We start from the raw sequence: 15927 nt of genomic DNA, 5'->3' as shown, positions 1-15927 counted from the left end.
ATAGTAGAAAACAAAACAGATGTTGAATTCTTTAGAGAATTTTCTAAAAATCTTTTTCTTTCTAAACAGAATCCAGAATATTGATCTTTGACATGGAAGCTGTTTCTACAGGATCCTGATGGACACTCAAAGGTTTAGAAAATGTTCTCTTTAGTTGTTTACAGCAGAAAATCAACCGATGTGAACCAAAACAACAGAAATGCACAAGTGTGTGAGACTACAAATGATAGAATCAGAACTGCTGATTTCATTACTCTGAACTTTTAAAGGCAGGTTTTGTGTCTGAGAGCAGGGACACTTGCTGTGTTCAGTGTGACTGTAAGTTCAGGCTACCCTTGATTTAGTTGCTAGATGTTTTTAAACTGTGTTTACTTTATAAGGCTCATTAAAAGCCATCTGAACTAGAGATGGACCGATCCGATGTTGCGTATCGGTATCAGTCCGATACTGACCTAAATTACTGGATCGTATATAAGTAATAAATAAAAAAAGATGTAATCCGATCTACTAAATATCACAAAAGCACCTCAGAAAACTTGCGACATGGCGTAACCCAACACATGACCTTAGCTCATAGGAGCAGTATGTGTCACGTGATAGAGCGGCTGTGGCGTGCGAGACCTGTCGGCGGTCTGGTGGAGCATTTGGAGCCTCGCGACGTGCTTCCAGACCGGCCGACGTGGTTTCTTACGGACTCATCTCAGACCCAAGACTTTGAAGGCTCGCCGGCTGTAAATCGTCTGTAATGAGACGCTTTACATGTCTGAGCTGAAGTTTGTTATCAGTGTTTAAAAAGGCTGCATCTCTGATGGTCGGCATTAGATCAGTGCCTATGGAAGTGGCACCTTGCACATTTGGAAAGGAACCAAGACTGAATTATATACACAGGTTTTAGAGCAGCATGTGCTCCCATGGAGATGATGTCTTTTACATGTTTAAGGAGGATGTTGCTAAGCTGCACACTACAGCATTATGAGTAAAGTATGGGTTCATGAGATTTAATTTTTGTAATTTAATTTAATTTTATTTAATTCAATTTTATTCACATTTCACACAGTGTGTCAACATTTTGTTATAAAATAATATTAACAACAACAACAACAACAACAACAATAATAATTGCAGTGCTTCATTAAATGTGGTGAAAATATGAACTCAGCCTGCGCGTGCTGTGCATGTCTGTGACGTAATCGCGTGAGACAGGCGGTTTCCTGTCCTTTTTGGCCCTCGCTGCTCGCCGTATTTCCGCGCGGCTCTGCTGGATGAAGGAGGTAAAGTTTTTTGAACAGCATGTATAACTTTAACTGAGCTTCGTTAGTCTTTCTCAGCCTGCTGCAGTTACAGTTACAGCCGCGTATCTATTACAGTGAACCTGCCGTCAGCTGTATCACGTTAGCATTAGCTTGTGTTGATGCTAAGCTGCTATTAGCAGGTCCTGTTCAGCGCTAAGTTGTGTCCGGACGACTTTACAGTTTAGTTTCCTCCGATCACCAGATATTTGTGGATGGCCTCGTGTGTACGGAAGCTTCGTGGTGAAGCGCTTTGGCCTGTGGGAAATGTAGGAAACATCAGGACGAGCTGCGCACCGCAGTAAACCGCTTTGACAAATCAACCTTATTTTCACTCACTTAATTAATAAAAGTCTTGTCACTTGGAAAACTGCATTTTTACACATCTCGCCGTTAATGTCACCCAGCTAACGGTGTAGTTTCAAGAAACAATGCAGTGTTCCTGCCACGAACATCACGACGGAAGCCCTGCAGGGTAGATCTGTGCAGCGGCTCTGACGGAAACGCCACAGATAGTAGCTCATTCTCCTTCTTCCGGTTTCTCCTCTTAGTGTCTCCATAGCAACTCATCTGCCTCCTCTCACCTGGTCCCGAGGATCCAGGTCTGTCACCTGGTCTCAGGTTCACCCTGAGCTGGTCCTCCTCGTCCATTCCAGTCACTCTCAAAGACAAACTGAACATTTTCCACTACGACACATCCAGCTGGGTTTTAGTTTTAATTTGAAGTCACTGTCACCATTTCCAAAACAGACACCAGAGCAGGTCTAACTCCTGTTGCATCCTTCACTCAGTGACCCTTAACAGCTGTATTCACCCACTCATCATGTAACACCACAGTTCCTCTCCTGGTTTCTCTGACGTGTCCAGTTTCTTGTGGGACACTTCATAAACATGCTGCTCTGTCTTGGGTGGTCGGCTTTGCCATTTCCAGATTGAGCATTGTTATATATCTGGGGGATTATTCTTGATTAATTATTTGAGCTGTCACGTACTACGTGGCTGTATCAGTGTGAGTGCAGCTCATCATGGTGTGTCGCACTAATTTAATAACAGTAGATGTATTTAGCCTGATGTCCTCTTTAGAGACCAACAGAGCAAACGCTGCTGATTTTATTTTTGTTTTTTATAGTTTGAAAGTGACACTTGGGACACAATGAGTGTGCGTACCAATGTATTGTGCTCCTTCAGACACAGATCCACACAGCATGTGTATATAAACCATGGAAGAAGCAGGAGCTTTCATTGTGACACACTGCTTAGCTTCACAGTGTGTGTGACACAGGTGGGTCACTTGGATTGGCAGAGGTGAGGCCTGGTAAAAAGCTACAGCTGTAAACTGTAACAGTGCTCATATAGGGGGCTGCTGGGGTTGTCTCACTTTTGGATGCAGCCTCCAGAGGCCGTTAGGGGAATTGCAGTTTTTGGCACTTCTGCACAGGTTTCAGTTTTCAGCCCTGGAGGTGCCGCCTGATATGAGGTGACACTTTTGTCTTTGTCCTCTCACCGTCTGTGAGAGATGAGTATCCACCATGTGAGTCCCTCCCTCTCCACCAGTCGGTCAGACGTCTGCTCGTCCTCCAGTCTGGTTCGGCTAAAAGGGAGATTTCCCTTCCCGCTGTGGCCAAGGCCTTGGTCATTGCGGTTGACCGGTTGGTGGGATTTTCTCTGTACTTCGTGGTCTGTGCCTTCAAGTGACTGTTGTTGTGATTTGGTTGATCACAGAGACCTAAAAGACCTGGTGACCTCTAATTTCCTGCTTCTAAATCCAGACAGAGGCTGTTGTGCTCGGCCCTAAAACTCTTAGAAACAGCATCATCGTGGCTCCAGTGAAGCTGTGAGGAGTCTTTGAGCAGAATATATCATTCAGTGTGCACAAACAACCATGTAGGTCTGTGAACTAAGCTGAGAGTGATTCTAGCTGCACGATTGTGAGTCAGTGTTATCAGACAAGTGCCATGAAAAGCCTCAAAGCCTCCAGTTAACCTGAAACGCTGCAGCACGAGTACCAACAGGAAGTAGAAAGAGAGCATGTTTGTCACATATTAGCTCCTCTTCACTGACTCCCTGTTAAATCCAAGATTTAAAATCCTCCTTCTGACAGACGAGGTCTCGAATAATCAGCCTCTGTCGTCTCTTTAAAAGCTTGTAGTACAAAGTTATACTGACAGAGCACTCCCTCCTCAGACTGCAGCCTTATTTGTTGTTGCTAGGTAGAATAGGAGGCAGTGCCTTCAGCAGTGCCTTCAGCTGTCTCTCAGTGGCCCATCTCCTGTGGACCAGCTCCCAGCTTGGATTCATGAGACTCCCCATTTAGTGTTTGTGTTTTTTCTCTAAAGCTTATTGTTAGAACTCGATCAGGTGTCTCTGAGCGTATCCCAGTAACACTGCAGTAGGAGGGCTGCTGGGAGACTTCATCATCTATCACCATGTGTTCTCTTTGAAAGCTACGTATTTGTTATATAAGATAACATAATCAGGCACTGTTAGCATCTCTGTTTGAACACTTATTAATAGATATACATGACAACACACTGCCACAGCACTAAAATAGTTTAGCAGAATGCATTTAGAAACAACAATGTACACGTCATGTAAGTTCATATAAAGTTTCATCCAGAAACTTCACATGAACCTAAAGTGTTGTTTAGTTAGTGGGTGGATGGCTGAAGGGTAATCTTGGTTTCCTTTGTTTGGGACAAACATTTGGGAATGTTTGTTTGAGAGGAAGAATAAACTGTTTGGATCAGTCAGGGGTTCGATGTCACATCCCTGAGCTAAAGTCTGATTTCCCTGATCTGTGATCATCTGTAGTTTAACAGGAGAGCTGTCTTTACTTTGATCAAACCTCCTTCTCTTGTTCTAATGGAGATTCTGGATGTTCACAGGTATGATCCAGTGACATGATGGAGAGTTTAAAGACGCGGCTCGAGTTCCCCAGCCCTGTCATACAAGCCCAGGTAAGAGGCGGACTCTGCTCTGTGACTCCTCCCATCCAAATGATACCAATGATCCTTCCCTTGTCTGATTCCACAGGTACGAGTGATTTGTTAATGATAGAGGTAAACTAAGTAGCAGCTCACACAGGCAGAAAATCTCTACCATTAACAGGAATTCAGCAATACTCATAAAAAAGTCTCCTGATAAGACAGAGTAAAGAGTAACGTAACTATTTGATAGAGTAACATGACTGTAAGGTGCACTGATACATGTGTGCAGCTGTTGGAGGATTTTAAAGAGACATGAGGTGAGTTTACAGTGTAACAAGATCCAAGACACAGAGTTACTTTGTATGTTTGTTGGCAACCACGAGGGTTTCTGAGTCACTCACACTCGTGTGTTTAATATGTTTATGTAGAGGAGAGGCAGGTTTTACTGAACACACACAGACTCAGGTCCCTGTAGGCACATTCATTCATTCATTCATTCATTCATTCATTCATTCATTCATTCATTCACTCTGTAGTGTTGGTTTCTCTTCCTCTCTTTGTTATTGTGAATAAAGGTACAGAAGTGTGATTTTCTTGTGTTGTAGACGGTGAGAAGTCTTGTTGCAGCTGTCTTAAAGGAAAAAGGGTCAGATGGGCAAATCACCTGGTCCTGTGCTCAGGTGAGTTCCTGTAAGAGTCACATATGATCATTTCTTTAGTTACATGAAGTATAAAAGAGCAGGAACATCTGCTTCATGTGGTCCTGTGTTTTATCCTCAGTGACTTTGACACATCTGCTGTGAGGCTGACACCTCTGATCTCACAGTGTCAGCTTTGTTTTTATACACAGATATAAAATATGGATATGCACTGATAAACGATCATAGTTATAATATTTCTGACTGTCTGAGTCCAAATTGAATCAAACCTTGTGAGTTGGGATTGAATCAGTGCTGAGCCCGAGTGGCTGAACTGAGTGGGACAGATTGCATTCTCACGTGCACCTCTGTCTTTGTCCGTTTTCATTCAGCGCTTCAGTGCATGTGTGGAAATGGCACAGATCGTTTTGTTAAACTTCTGAAACACTGACTGCATCACTGTTGTTGTTCAGGGCCCAGCACTGGAAGCTTTGTGGCAGCAGTGCTGCAGTGACTGTGCTGTGGTGTGTTCAGCGTGCTGTGACACCTTGGTGTTATTGGTGGACCAGGGCCATGCAGACCTGGACTACATCCTCAATGGTGTCCTCAACCTCCTGCCTTCTGCAAGGTATGCAACGCGCAGTTATTGGACGCCACGATCCTGCCTCAGAAAGCTCAGCTCAGCTGTTTGTCAATGAGTCTGACAGAGGCTCTGTAACCTGCATCCATGCAGCGTTACAGCCGCTGCACAAAGGCACAACATGAAAGATAGACCTCAGCAGGACGAGGTTGTGTATCAGCAGGACAAAGAAGGCTCTCTTTAGCATGAGAATGCTAACACTGTGAACTGAGAAGAGGTATGAAGAAGGCCGTGTATGTCCACTGTTACTGGCCATCGTCACCTACAAATTCAGTCTTTAAATCCCTTTAAAGGCCCACTCACACCTCGCCTCAGGTGACCTCAAAGGTCACATGATGGGTCGCGGAAAGGTCTCATAGTGGTTCAACCCTTAACCCTTGGTGTTGACAATGACCTACGCTTTTGTTTATACTCATGTGATGACGCACATGACAAATAGCTCGATGACCATCTCCAAGGAGGGAAACGCCCTGTAGGGTTTAAATATGTGGGTCTCTCCACCTTGTATAAGAAGTGAAACATCTTTAAAACTTAATCAAGTCCAGTCGCCTTCTTTTCCAGCTACCAGTGTGTAACATGGAGTCAATGCTTCCAGTGCAGGAACCAGACTGACAGTCTACAAACTGAGTTAGACACATGGAGGATAAATCCACGATGTCATTGCTCTCCATCAGGGCTCATGTGAAGTAAAGAAAATAGCTTTGAAAGTTCAAACTGGAAACATGAAAATGTTAAAGGTCACTGTTCCACAGTTCAGAGCTGGATGCTCTCTAATCTGGACGCTAACCTAGTTGTGCAGCATAATGTAACTATTTGAAAACATTTGAAGCAATGAAAACGCTCACACTGTTAGTTTTTTCAGTTATTCTGACTCTGATGTCCAACAGACACACTCAAGGGTTGATAAAAGTCATTCGGCGATTGTTGGAGATGCAGGCTGACCAGAGCGATGGACACTTCACCTGTCCGTATTCTATCAGGTAAGTATCTCATGTCTAATATCTAGAGATGTTCAAACATATTGTCCTGTGTAATCTATCAAGCTACATATAGCTTGTAGCTTACTGCTAGTCCAAAGAAGCAGCATTGGTCCACCACCCACTTGAAGTGCCGTAGGGGTCCGGTGCTCTGTCTGGTGGCAGTCAAAGGCCCTGGTGCTTCAGTCCCAGCTATAAACTGGCTCTTGGAGCATGAGAATCCCAAACTGGTGCATGAGGTTGAAAAATACTGACTACATGTAAAGAGTGAGAGGCGGCAGACAGGGAATGGGTACGTTTGTATCTCCCTGATTTGATGGCAGCATTTAGAAGTTTTCCCTGGTGGACAAGACGGTTGCTTCCCTGTGCCGTCATGTTGGGAACAGGTGCCGATAGTCATTTGTTCACATGTGACTAACAGTTGTTTCGAGTAATTTTTAGAGTTGCTGGGTGAGGTGGGTACCCATCTAGCAACTCCATAGTCCTACTGGGAGACTTTAATGTGTTGGTGGCAAAGCTTGGTCCGTTTTGCCATCACTGTCGGATCTATTCCTGGTGGGTGTTGTTATCGATGCTGTTTTGAGTAATTCTGCAGCTGCGTGGGAAACATTGGGAATGAGAATCAGCACCTCCAAGTCTGAGGCTGTGGTTCAAAGCTGAAAACAGTGGAGCACCCACTCCAGGTCAAGGACGAGCTGGCGCCCAAGTTGGAGGCGTTTAAGTATCTGTGGGTGTTGTTCATGAGTGAGGACAGAGTGACAGACGGTGCTGTGGCTGCAGTGATGGGGCCGCTGTAAGAACGAACAGGGTTTTAACATTAAAAGTGATGTTTGGTCACAATATAGTGAGCTCTCCTCTTTTTAGTGTATAAAATCTGTCCTGTGGATGAATGCAGACTTCACCTCAAAGGCAAAGACACTCGTGAACATCTGTATAAAAATCAGCGGTGCAACAGAAAGATCTCCTCTCTCCAAATTGTCTGCCAGTGCTCTGAATATATAATATTAAAATAATAATAATAATTATTATTATTATTATTATTATTTATATGACTGCATTCTGCAAAAGTGACGATGTGTAGCCAACAGTAAAGGATCGATGCTTTAAAATAACACCGTCAATAGTTTTTAGTGTTGACAGTTTGCACTTGTTCTTTGGAGAACTTGTAATTCAGTTTTATTCATACAGCAACAAATCACAACAACAGTCGCCTCAAGGTGCTTTATATTGTACAGTATATCCTATAATAACACAGAGAAAAACCCAACAATCATATGACCCCCTATGAGCAGCACTTTGGCGACAGTGGGAAGGAAAAACTCCCTTTTAACAGGAAGAAACCTCTGGCAGGCTCAGGGAGGGGCGGGGCCATCTGCTGTGATTGGTTGGGGTGAGAGAAGGAAGGCAACAGCTCTTGTGTGGATTGAGGCCTTCTTAGTTTGTCTTCGTTGTAATAGACTGACTCAGTGGTTTGTTGGGAGCATAACTTGAATCAGAGCTGGGACACTGACCCGTCCATTGCAGGAGCAGCCCTCACCCGTACGTCACAGCCCTGGAGAACAGAGTGGACTGCTGGCCGGCTCTGCTGTTCGAGATCGATGACTTTATCCAGAAAGCTGTTGACAGGTAAGTCTTACTGGTTCCTATCGTAGCTGTTATGTTGTACACTACTTTGAAGACAACTGGACATTATGAGATGATATATTCTCAGAGATTCTTATGACTCCAGTGTGTGTGTACGTTACAGAGATAAAGCGGCTTATATCACCATGCTGGCCCCCTTCCTTCGGTACCTATACTGCCAACCTCACAGGCAACCCGAGCACGCGCTCCTTCGACAGAGTCTTCTTAGGGTGATGCTGCCCATTCAGGGAGGATCCAGGTCCGCCCCCCAGAACAAGGAGCAGGAAACGCTGTCCCCAGTGTCTGACAGGCTGCTGCTCTGTCTTTGTCAGCTGGTTCCACACATGCAGGTAACAAACTGAAGTTATGTTAGGTAACTGTACAAAGACACGTCAACATGTTTCCACTCTGTATGTTACACCATCGTTCATTTAAATGTGTCTCTCTTATTTGCATACGCTCAGATTGACAGGAAGTAACTAATACAGAGAGCAGGATGGAGCTATGTCAGCCTCTCCTCTCTGTCCTGCAGGTGGACAGCGTGGAGGCAGTCCTGGAGCTGTGTGCGTTTGTGGGCGCTCTGCTCCAAGATCTAACTGGGACCTCTGGAGACCAGTGGAAACCAGAGAAAGCGGCGCTGGCTCTGCAGCTGCTGTGTGCGTGTCGGCGATGCCTCGAGTTCAACGGAGACTGCAGACCAATAATCGGCTTAATGCAGCAGCTTGTTCCAGCCTGTCAGGTGATCGCTGTTTGTAGACAATCAGACACCAGCAAAGATAAAGAAGCCGCGCTGCTGTGCTGGTTAACGTGACGTAACGTCATGGCTGTCATCAGGTTTGTTTACACTCACTTGTGTGATGGAGTCAGGCTGTGCACCCTCAGGCTACAGTCACATTAAAGAAAGCAGTGTTGGAGACGCTGTGTGACCAGAATTAGTGTGAAAAATTAGTTTAGACTAATTCTCACTGAAGCCATCAGAACTATGAACACGTGTGGAAGGAAGTAACTCAGAACATGTTTTAGATTCGTCACCCTTTGCTTTGATCGCTGCTCTGATCCTCTGGATGAGCTCCATGATGGGTCACCTGAAGTGGTTTGTTCCCAGTGATGCTGAGCACTTGTTGGTCTCTGCGCTGCATCTCATCCAAACAGCTGATTAAAGCTGACTGAAACTTCATCACAGAAACAGCTGTAGTGACGGTTACACAGATCTTCTTACGTGGGGATTAAATGAACTGCTCTGCAGTGGTGATTGGTTCATGTAAATACAGAGTCTTCTTCACACACTGTCTCCATGCTGGGACCGATTCTGTTTACACGTTTCACCTTATTAACATCATTCACATCCTGCAGTTGGAGCCTCTCTGAGAGGAAGCCTGACCATCGATCCTGTCCACGCCTACAAAACCAAACATGCTGACTTATTTATTAGCTGTCAGTCTGCTGGTGATGTCAGTACATGGAACAAGATGCCTTCTGGCCTATAGAGGTTTACACATGTGGGTCAAATGTCCCCCATTGTGAACCTTGTCAGTGCTGTAATGTGTGAGCCCTCGGGCCTCTGCGGCCTGTATTGACCTGTTGGCATCGCTGTTTGTTTTCTGCAGGAGTTGCTGTTGGATGAGCTGATGATGGGCGTGGCCTTGCTCTTGTTGGAAGCCCCTTCAGATCAGCTGACCAGCCTTCTCAGACTTGGTAAAGTGATTATTTTGGACAAAGCTCTGCTGGCTTTAGCTTCCTTTAAGAGACTTTGAAGCAGTGAAAGAATTAGTGGGAACAAAACTAGGTTGTGTGTGCAGGTCATGGTTGGAACCTCACAGAGCTTTGTGTCCTACATGAGATATTCTTTCTCTTAACACAGCACTGAGTTTGGTCCCTGAACAAGCGGAGGCGTCGCCCTGGTTGAGTCCGGTCCTGATTCTCCCCGTGTTGCAGCTCCTGTCCTGCTTGGGTCTCACTGAGCCGCTGACTGACCAGAACACACACAGCACCAACCACAGGCTGGCTCACAGCCTGCTGCACAGAGTTAGCAGGCCCGCAGATAAACCCCAGCAGGTAACCCAGCAGGTAACAGAGCAGGTAACCCAGCAGGTAACCCAGCAGGTAACAGAGCAGGTAGCCCAGCAGGTAACAGAGCAGGTAACCCAGCAGGTAACCCAGCAGGTAACCCAACAGGTAGCCCAACAGGTAGCCCAGCAGTTAGCCCAGCAGGTAACCCAGCAGGTAGCCCAGCAGGTAGCCCAGCAGTTAGCCCACCAGGTAGCCCACCAGGTAGCCCAGCAGGTAGCCTAGCAGGTAACCCAACAGGTAGCCTAGCAGGTAGCCCAACAGGTAGCCCAACAGGTAACCCAACAAGTAGCCCAACAGGTAGCCTAGCAGGTAACCCAACAGGTAGCCCAACAGGTAGCCTAGCAGGTAGCCTAGCAGGTAGCCTAGCAGGTAACCCAGCAGGTAACCCAACAGGTAGCCTAGCTGGTAGCCTAGCAGGTAACCCAACAGGTAGCCTAGCAGGTAGCCCAACAGGTAACCCAACAGGTAGCCTAGCAGGTAGCCTAGCAGGTAACCCAACAGGTAGCCTAGCAGGTAGCCCAACAGGTAGCCCAACAGGTAACCCAACAAGTAGCCCAACAGGTAGCCTAGCAGGTAACCCAACAGGTAGCCCAACAGGTAGCCCAACAGGTAGCCTAGCAGGTAGCCTAGCAGGTAGCCTAGCAGGTAACCTCAGGCCTGTTTCTCAGATTCAGTTTTTGGAGTCTTTCTTTGAGGTGTAGCCACATACTTCAAACACTGTTACAATAGTGCAGGTAGCTGTTAGGTGGTGAGTGGACAGAGCATTAGAGCACAGACGACATCCATCCAAAAATACTGTTTCCCTCTCAGTGTCATAGCAACAGGGCTGTCTTTACTGCCTCTTCTTCAGGGTCAGCATCCAGTCTCTGGAGTGTTGTTCCTCTGGGATGCTTTGCTTGATCCTTAAATTACACTTCATTAACATTCATGGTGCATCTGTAGCTTTGCTCTTTGTTCTTTCTCATTTGTTTCTCATGAATCTGTCTCCCTCAGCCTGCCCCATCACTGCCTCTGTCTCTGAGTTCCTGGTATAGTGAGCTCAGCGTGTCTTTGTCGGTACTGCGCAAAGTGGCCAACAATCCAGCAGCAGCGACCGATTGGCTGTTGGCGGTCAGCTCCGCCCTGTCGTCCAGCCAGCGCCTGTCCTCCTCTCTTGTCCTGATTGTGACTTATCTCATCATCATGGGTCAGGAAAACATCTGCCAGCTGGCTTTGAAAGCAAGCCAGGCTGTCGCTGCTGCCGACCCCTGCCAGGTAGATAACCCACACAACTGGTTCTCTTAAATCTGTGGCCTGAATATAAAGTAATGCATGTTGTTCCCTCTGACATGTAGATATGTTGTATGTAAGGCAGCTAGCTCGTGTTTGTCTTTCTAAGAGCAGTAAACACATGTTGATAACCTGGTGTTTTGGCACCAACACATGACTTTGAGATGGTTCAGATCAGCAGGAAGATAAAAGCTGTCACTGCTGTGTGATTGCTGCTAATCTGCTGCCGTATAAAGGGAGAGGTTAGGGAGTGCTCTAAGGGGACAGACTTCCCTCTGGACTTGTGTTGGAGTCACTAGCTGCAGATGAAGTGTGAAGTTTACCCCTCATTGTTTCATTGTACCCCTAATGTTTGGTTGGTGTGTTTGCTGATGTGGGCGTTTCCCTCTGCAGGTCCCGCCCCTCGTGCTGCTTCTTTTGTTCAAACTGACCAAAGAAAAGAGTCCCGTCCTGGCTCACGCTGTTCTCACAAGCCTGTCAAACCTCGGCACTCATAAGGTACGCAGCACGACTAAGAAGAACCTGTACTGACTGTGAGCGTCTGGAGACGGGGCTGGAACATCAGCAGCACCTTTCTACTTCATCTGAGCGCTCACAGTGTGTTTTAGTCCATCATACACACAGATGAGCTTTAATCTGTGGGGTCATCCAGGTCATGTAGTCTGAGGAGCTTTTCTTCATCCAGGAGGCTTCTAGAGTTTAAAAACCAGTGACCCGCGTGTCCCAAATACCAGCATGTGAGCACAATCCACCAATAACAGTGAATAACTGAGATGAACACGGACAGTGTTTCTTGTACCCAGTTTGTAGGAGCTGGGATTGGACCACAGCAGCCTCTGTGTGGGATAGATGCAGTGCTCTGTAGTATAAAGCACTCTGTCAGTGAGCTGGACTCTCCAAACCAGCAGTCATCGTCTAACATCTGCCTTCTTCAGCTGTAACCGTGTGTTTCTCTTGTAAACTTGGCTCTGATCATATGTGCTGTAATATTCCAGCTTTGCTTCCCGATCGTGCTGCACAGTCTGCACATGCTGGCCGGCTCCCCCAAGCTGAGAGCAGTGGGACTGCGCCTCATGACCGCTCTGTGGAAGAAACAGGTTTGCAGTAATAACGCATTACTATAAATGTCATATTCATGTGTTCAAAGCTTCTGTTTGTCTTTGATTGTGTGCTGCTTTGGTCATGTCTGTAAGGACCGGGTCTACCCAGAGCTGCAGCGTCTAATGAGCCAGCAGGACAGCAGGGTGGTGCTGGGGAGGGACGCCCAGTGGGAGCAGATCCTGGCCAGGGCCGCCTGTGTCAGGGACATCTGCAGAGAGAGGTGGGTCCTCCCATACTTACAGAAACAGTGGGCACTTCCTGCATTCACTGGTTCATTCATTCAGTGGACTTTGCATGCACAGTGCAGACAGTGTGAGCTTCCAACACCAGGACTCTTCATCTTCCCTTCTGATGAGTAATAATCACTGACTGGACTCTTCATAGATGTTTCTGCTCAACAAGCTGATAAAAGTTCAGAAAAATATTAGTTTTTTCAGTCACATCAACTTTGCTTGTTAAGATAAATGAATGCACTTTGTAGCTTTGCAGTGAATGAAGCCTCAGCTCGACGCTCCACTGAGTCCCTGTTTCTCCAAAAATCAGCAGGAGTCCAGTTTTAAATCTTTCAGAGCAGCTACACGTGACTGAATCCAGAAGGATCAAAGTCTTACAAAGTTCAGTTCAAACAGAGAGACTGAGAGGCAGCTAACTTCCTGTCTCTGCCAGACTATCAAAATAAAAGCATACATTTGAAGCAAAAGAAATCAAACTATTATTATGTCAGTCAGTAAGCATTGCTTCCCATATAATACAACTCTAAGCAAGTGAGCCATAACTTTATAGTTTTAACCTTTAACCCAAACTATGTTGATCATATAAACTCCACAAACTGCATCCAGGCTCCTGCACACGTCCTTTACATGTTAGCTGTGAGCTAATGCTTGTCAGTGTTTGTGAACTGGCCTTTATGTGTGTTGATGAAATCAAACGATGATTTTATTTGATTATTTCCTTTGTTCTAACCAGCTGGTGCACACTGCTCATCGTCCCGGGGCCTGTTACACCTGCTAACATGTACATGCAGCTTTGTTAGCATTAGTGAACACCTGGGAAACCCTCTGGATGGATGCTACAGCACAAATTTAGCAAATCATTGAGCTGTTTCTTGTTTTCACAAATGCTTACGTTTGCTTTTATTGTAAAACATTTGCAGCCAGAAGAGTTTGCAATGATAAGAAGCTGTGTTTGGCATTTACTTACTTACACGTGTCCTGGCACTTTTAACGCTTTTTAATAAAAATGGTAACAAAATGAGAAGAAACACATTTTCCACTTTGTCCACGCTGATGTGTGTGTTAACCAGGCCTTACCAGCATGCAGGGGACATGGTGGCTGCCATTTCACTCACTTTAAAACAGTGCAACAGACCAGACCTGGCAACCCCGGCTGCTCTCGTCCTGCAGGGACTACAGGAGCTGTGTCGAGCAGAGGTACCTCGTCTGTCTCCATTTGTCTCTTTAAATTCAGGAATCATCTTTTTTCTGCATCATAACTTTTGAATCTTTTCCAAAGTTCTGGTCTTAAAAGAAATGTTTCTTTCTCAGGTGGTGGATATTATCTCAGCATGGAGAACTGTTTGGCCTGAGCTCAGCTGTCACTCACAGCCAGAGGTGGTTCAAGCCATCGCTGAGCTTTTGGCTCTGGTGCCTCAGCTCACAGTTAAATCAGAGCAGTACGAGGTGCGTCGTAACGTTCATGTTCCTCTGTGTTGAGGAGCTAACAGAGTGACACAGGAACTCCACCAGGTTCTGTTTTTCTCTGTGGTTCTGTCTGTAAACAGGACTCTCACCAGCTGTTTGTATCACCTCACTGTAGAGTCACATCTCTACATCACTGTGTTTGGTAGCTAAAGTTAGCACATCAATGTAAAGTTGGGTAGAAGCACAAAGTACAGACGTGTGAGGGTCCAGTCCTCAGAGTCCTGCTCTGCTCGGACTTCACAGTAACTAATAAATGGATCAGCGAGTGTGAGCCTCTTTTTAAAAACAGACGTTTTGGTAATTTGTTGCTCTGGAGGATTCAACACAGCAGCAGAGGCCGTCCCAGCAGATGAATCCTAGACCATGCAGTGCTGCTTGTTGGAAAGCTCTCCTCCTCTCTAACAATGATATGGCAGTACAGCTTAGGTTTGCAAAGTGGCATCTAAACAAACACAAGACCAAAGGCCAAAACCAAACATGGCGTATTAGCACAGGACGCCTGATAGGGATGCTTTTGGGTTGCAGCCACAGGACCTGTGCAGCACCTTGCAGTCACTGAGTCAGACACAAACTTCTCTGCTGTGTGAACTGAAGCTTAGAGAAAATCGCTTCATGCAAAATGCCAAAGATCCAGAGCACAGCAGCAACTTTCATATACATGAAAGCTAATTCTGGGTTTCATTAAGAGCGGCGTCCACCTTCACTGTGTTTGAAGGAAATGTCGTGCAGATCGTGCTTTAGGTCAGTGCAGCGATTTGGCTGAATGAAAGTCTGCAGAAAACATAAGAAAAGGTTGGAAAACTCTGTTGATTCTAGTGTGTGTGTGTGTGTGTGTGTGTGTGTGTGTGTGTGTGCGTGTGTGTGTGTGTGTGTGTGTGTGTGTTAAATGTGCATTAAATTCACTTCTTATTTTTGTCATTAGAAATTAAAAGAAGAGGTGGTCAGCATTCTCTGGACTTATGCTCTGAGCGAGGTCTGTATATACTGTATCCACACACAGCTGACATGATGACTCCTACATGCACAAATATGCTGTGATGTCACATAAGTTTCATCCTCTTGTAGGAAACAGAAACATGTGTCTGCACCTTTGTGTTGTAACAGGATCCAGAGGTGGCCAGCTGTGGCTACAGGGCTTTGGCAGCCTTTCCTGAAACAGATCACACCATCAACCACCTTCCTGAGGCAGTTAAGAGTCCTGCTCCACTCTCATAACAACATCAGAACAGTTTCTAACATATTAGCCAGATCATTTTGCAATGTTTCTTTATTAATTGTCCTCAGACGTTAGTCAGGTGTAACTATGAGGCACTAGTTAATGAGGAAGCTGATGTTTCAGTTACTTTAGCGTGTTCAGAAACGTCCCTATACGCCGCCGTGTGTCAGCTCTCTCTCCTCTCTGATTGGAAGGCCCGACCACCTGCAAAGCTCCCTGAAAACGAAGAAGATGAACAGAGTAAAGAAAAGGAGGAAGATGAGAAGGATCTCTCCGTCCCAGGCTCATCTTATGTGAAGCTGATGACTCTCACCACCTCGTCTGTTCTTCCAGGTAAACTGGAGCAGCCAACAAACCAACAGGTCGTATCCTGTCGTCCCGACAGAATAAACTGCTTCTAGAGATCCATCCAGGATCTACTCTCGAGACAATGAGTCTGGGACAACAGCGGGACCCGACATAATCCACGTCTACTGT

General features: G+C 45.9%; 1 pseudogene across 1 annotated transcript in view; it reads left to right on the top strand.

The window, feature by feature from the left end:
* Positions 1-1192: 1192 nt before the first annotated feature.
* Positions 1193-15927, top strand: part of LOC148105770 (focadhesin-like) — a 29158-nt pseudogene continuing 14423 nt past the window's right edge. The window contains exons 1-19 of the transcript XR_015718607.1: positions 1193-1271; positions 4175-4246; positions 4822-4896; positions 5328-5482; positions 6382-6474; positions 7996-8097; positions 8219-8444; positions 8627-8833; positions 9702-9789; positions 9956-10149; positions 11158-11418; positions 11827-11931; positions 12429-12530; positions 12627-12754; positions 13838-13964; positions 14079-14213; positions 15157-15207; positions 15339-15422; positions 15645-15783. The product of XR_015718607.1 is annotated as a focadhesin-like (transcript). The remainder of the gene's footprint in view (positions 1272-4174; positions 4247-4821; positions 4897-5327; positions 5483-6381; positions 6475-7995; positions 8098-8218; positions 8445-8626; positions 8834-9701; positions 9790-9955; positions 10150-11157; positions 11419-11826; positions 11932-12428; positions 12531-12626; positions 12755-13837; positions 13965-14078; positions 14214-15156; positions 15208-15338; positions 15423-15644; positions 15784-15927) is intronic.

This window comes from Neolamprologus brichardi, chromosome 3 (genome assembly GCF_056152115.1).
Source record: "Neolamprologus brichardi isolate AB-2024 chromosome 3, ASM5615211v1, whole genome shotgun sequence".
NCBI lineage: Eukaryota > Metazoa > Chordata > Actinopteri > Cichliformes > Cichlidae > Neolamprologus > Neolamprologus brichardi.
This window is presented reverse-complemented; position numbering and strand designations above follow the sequence as displayed.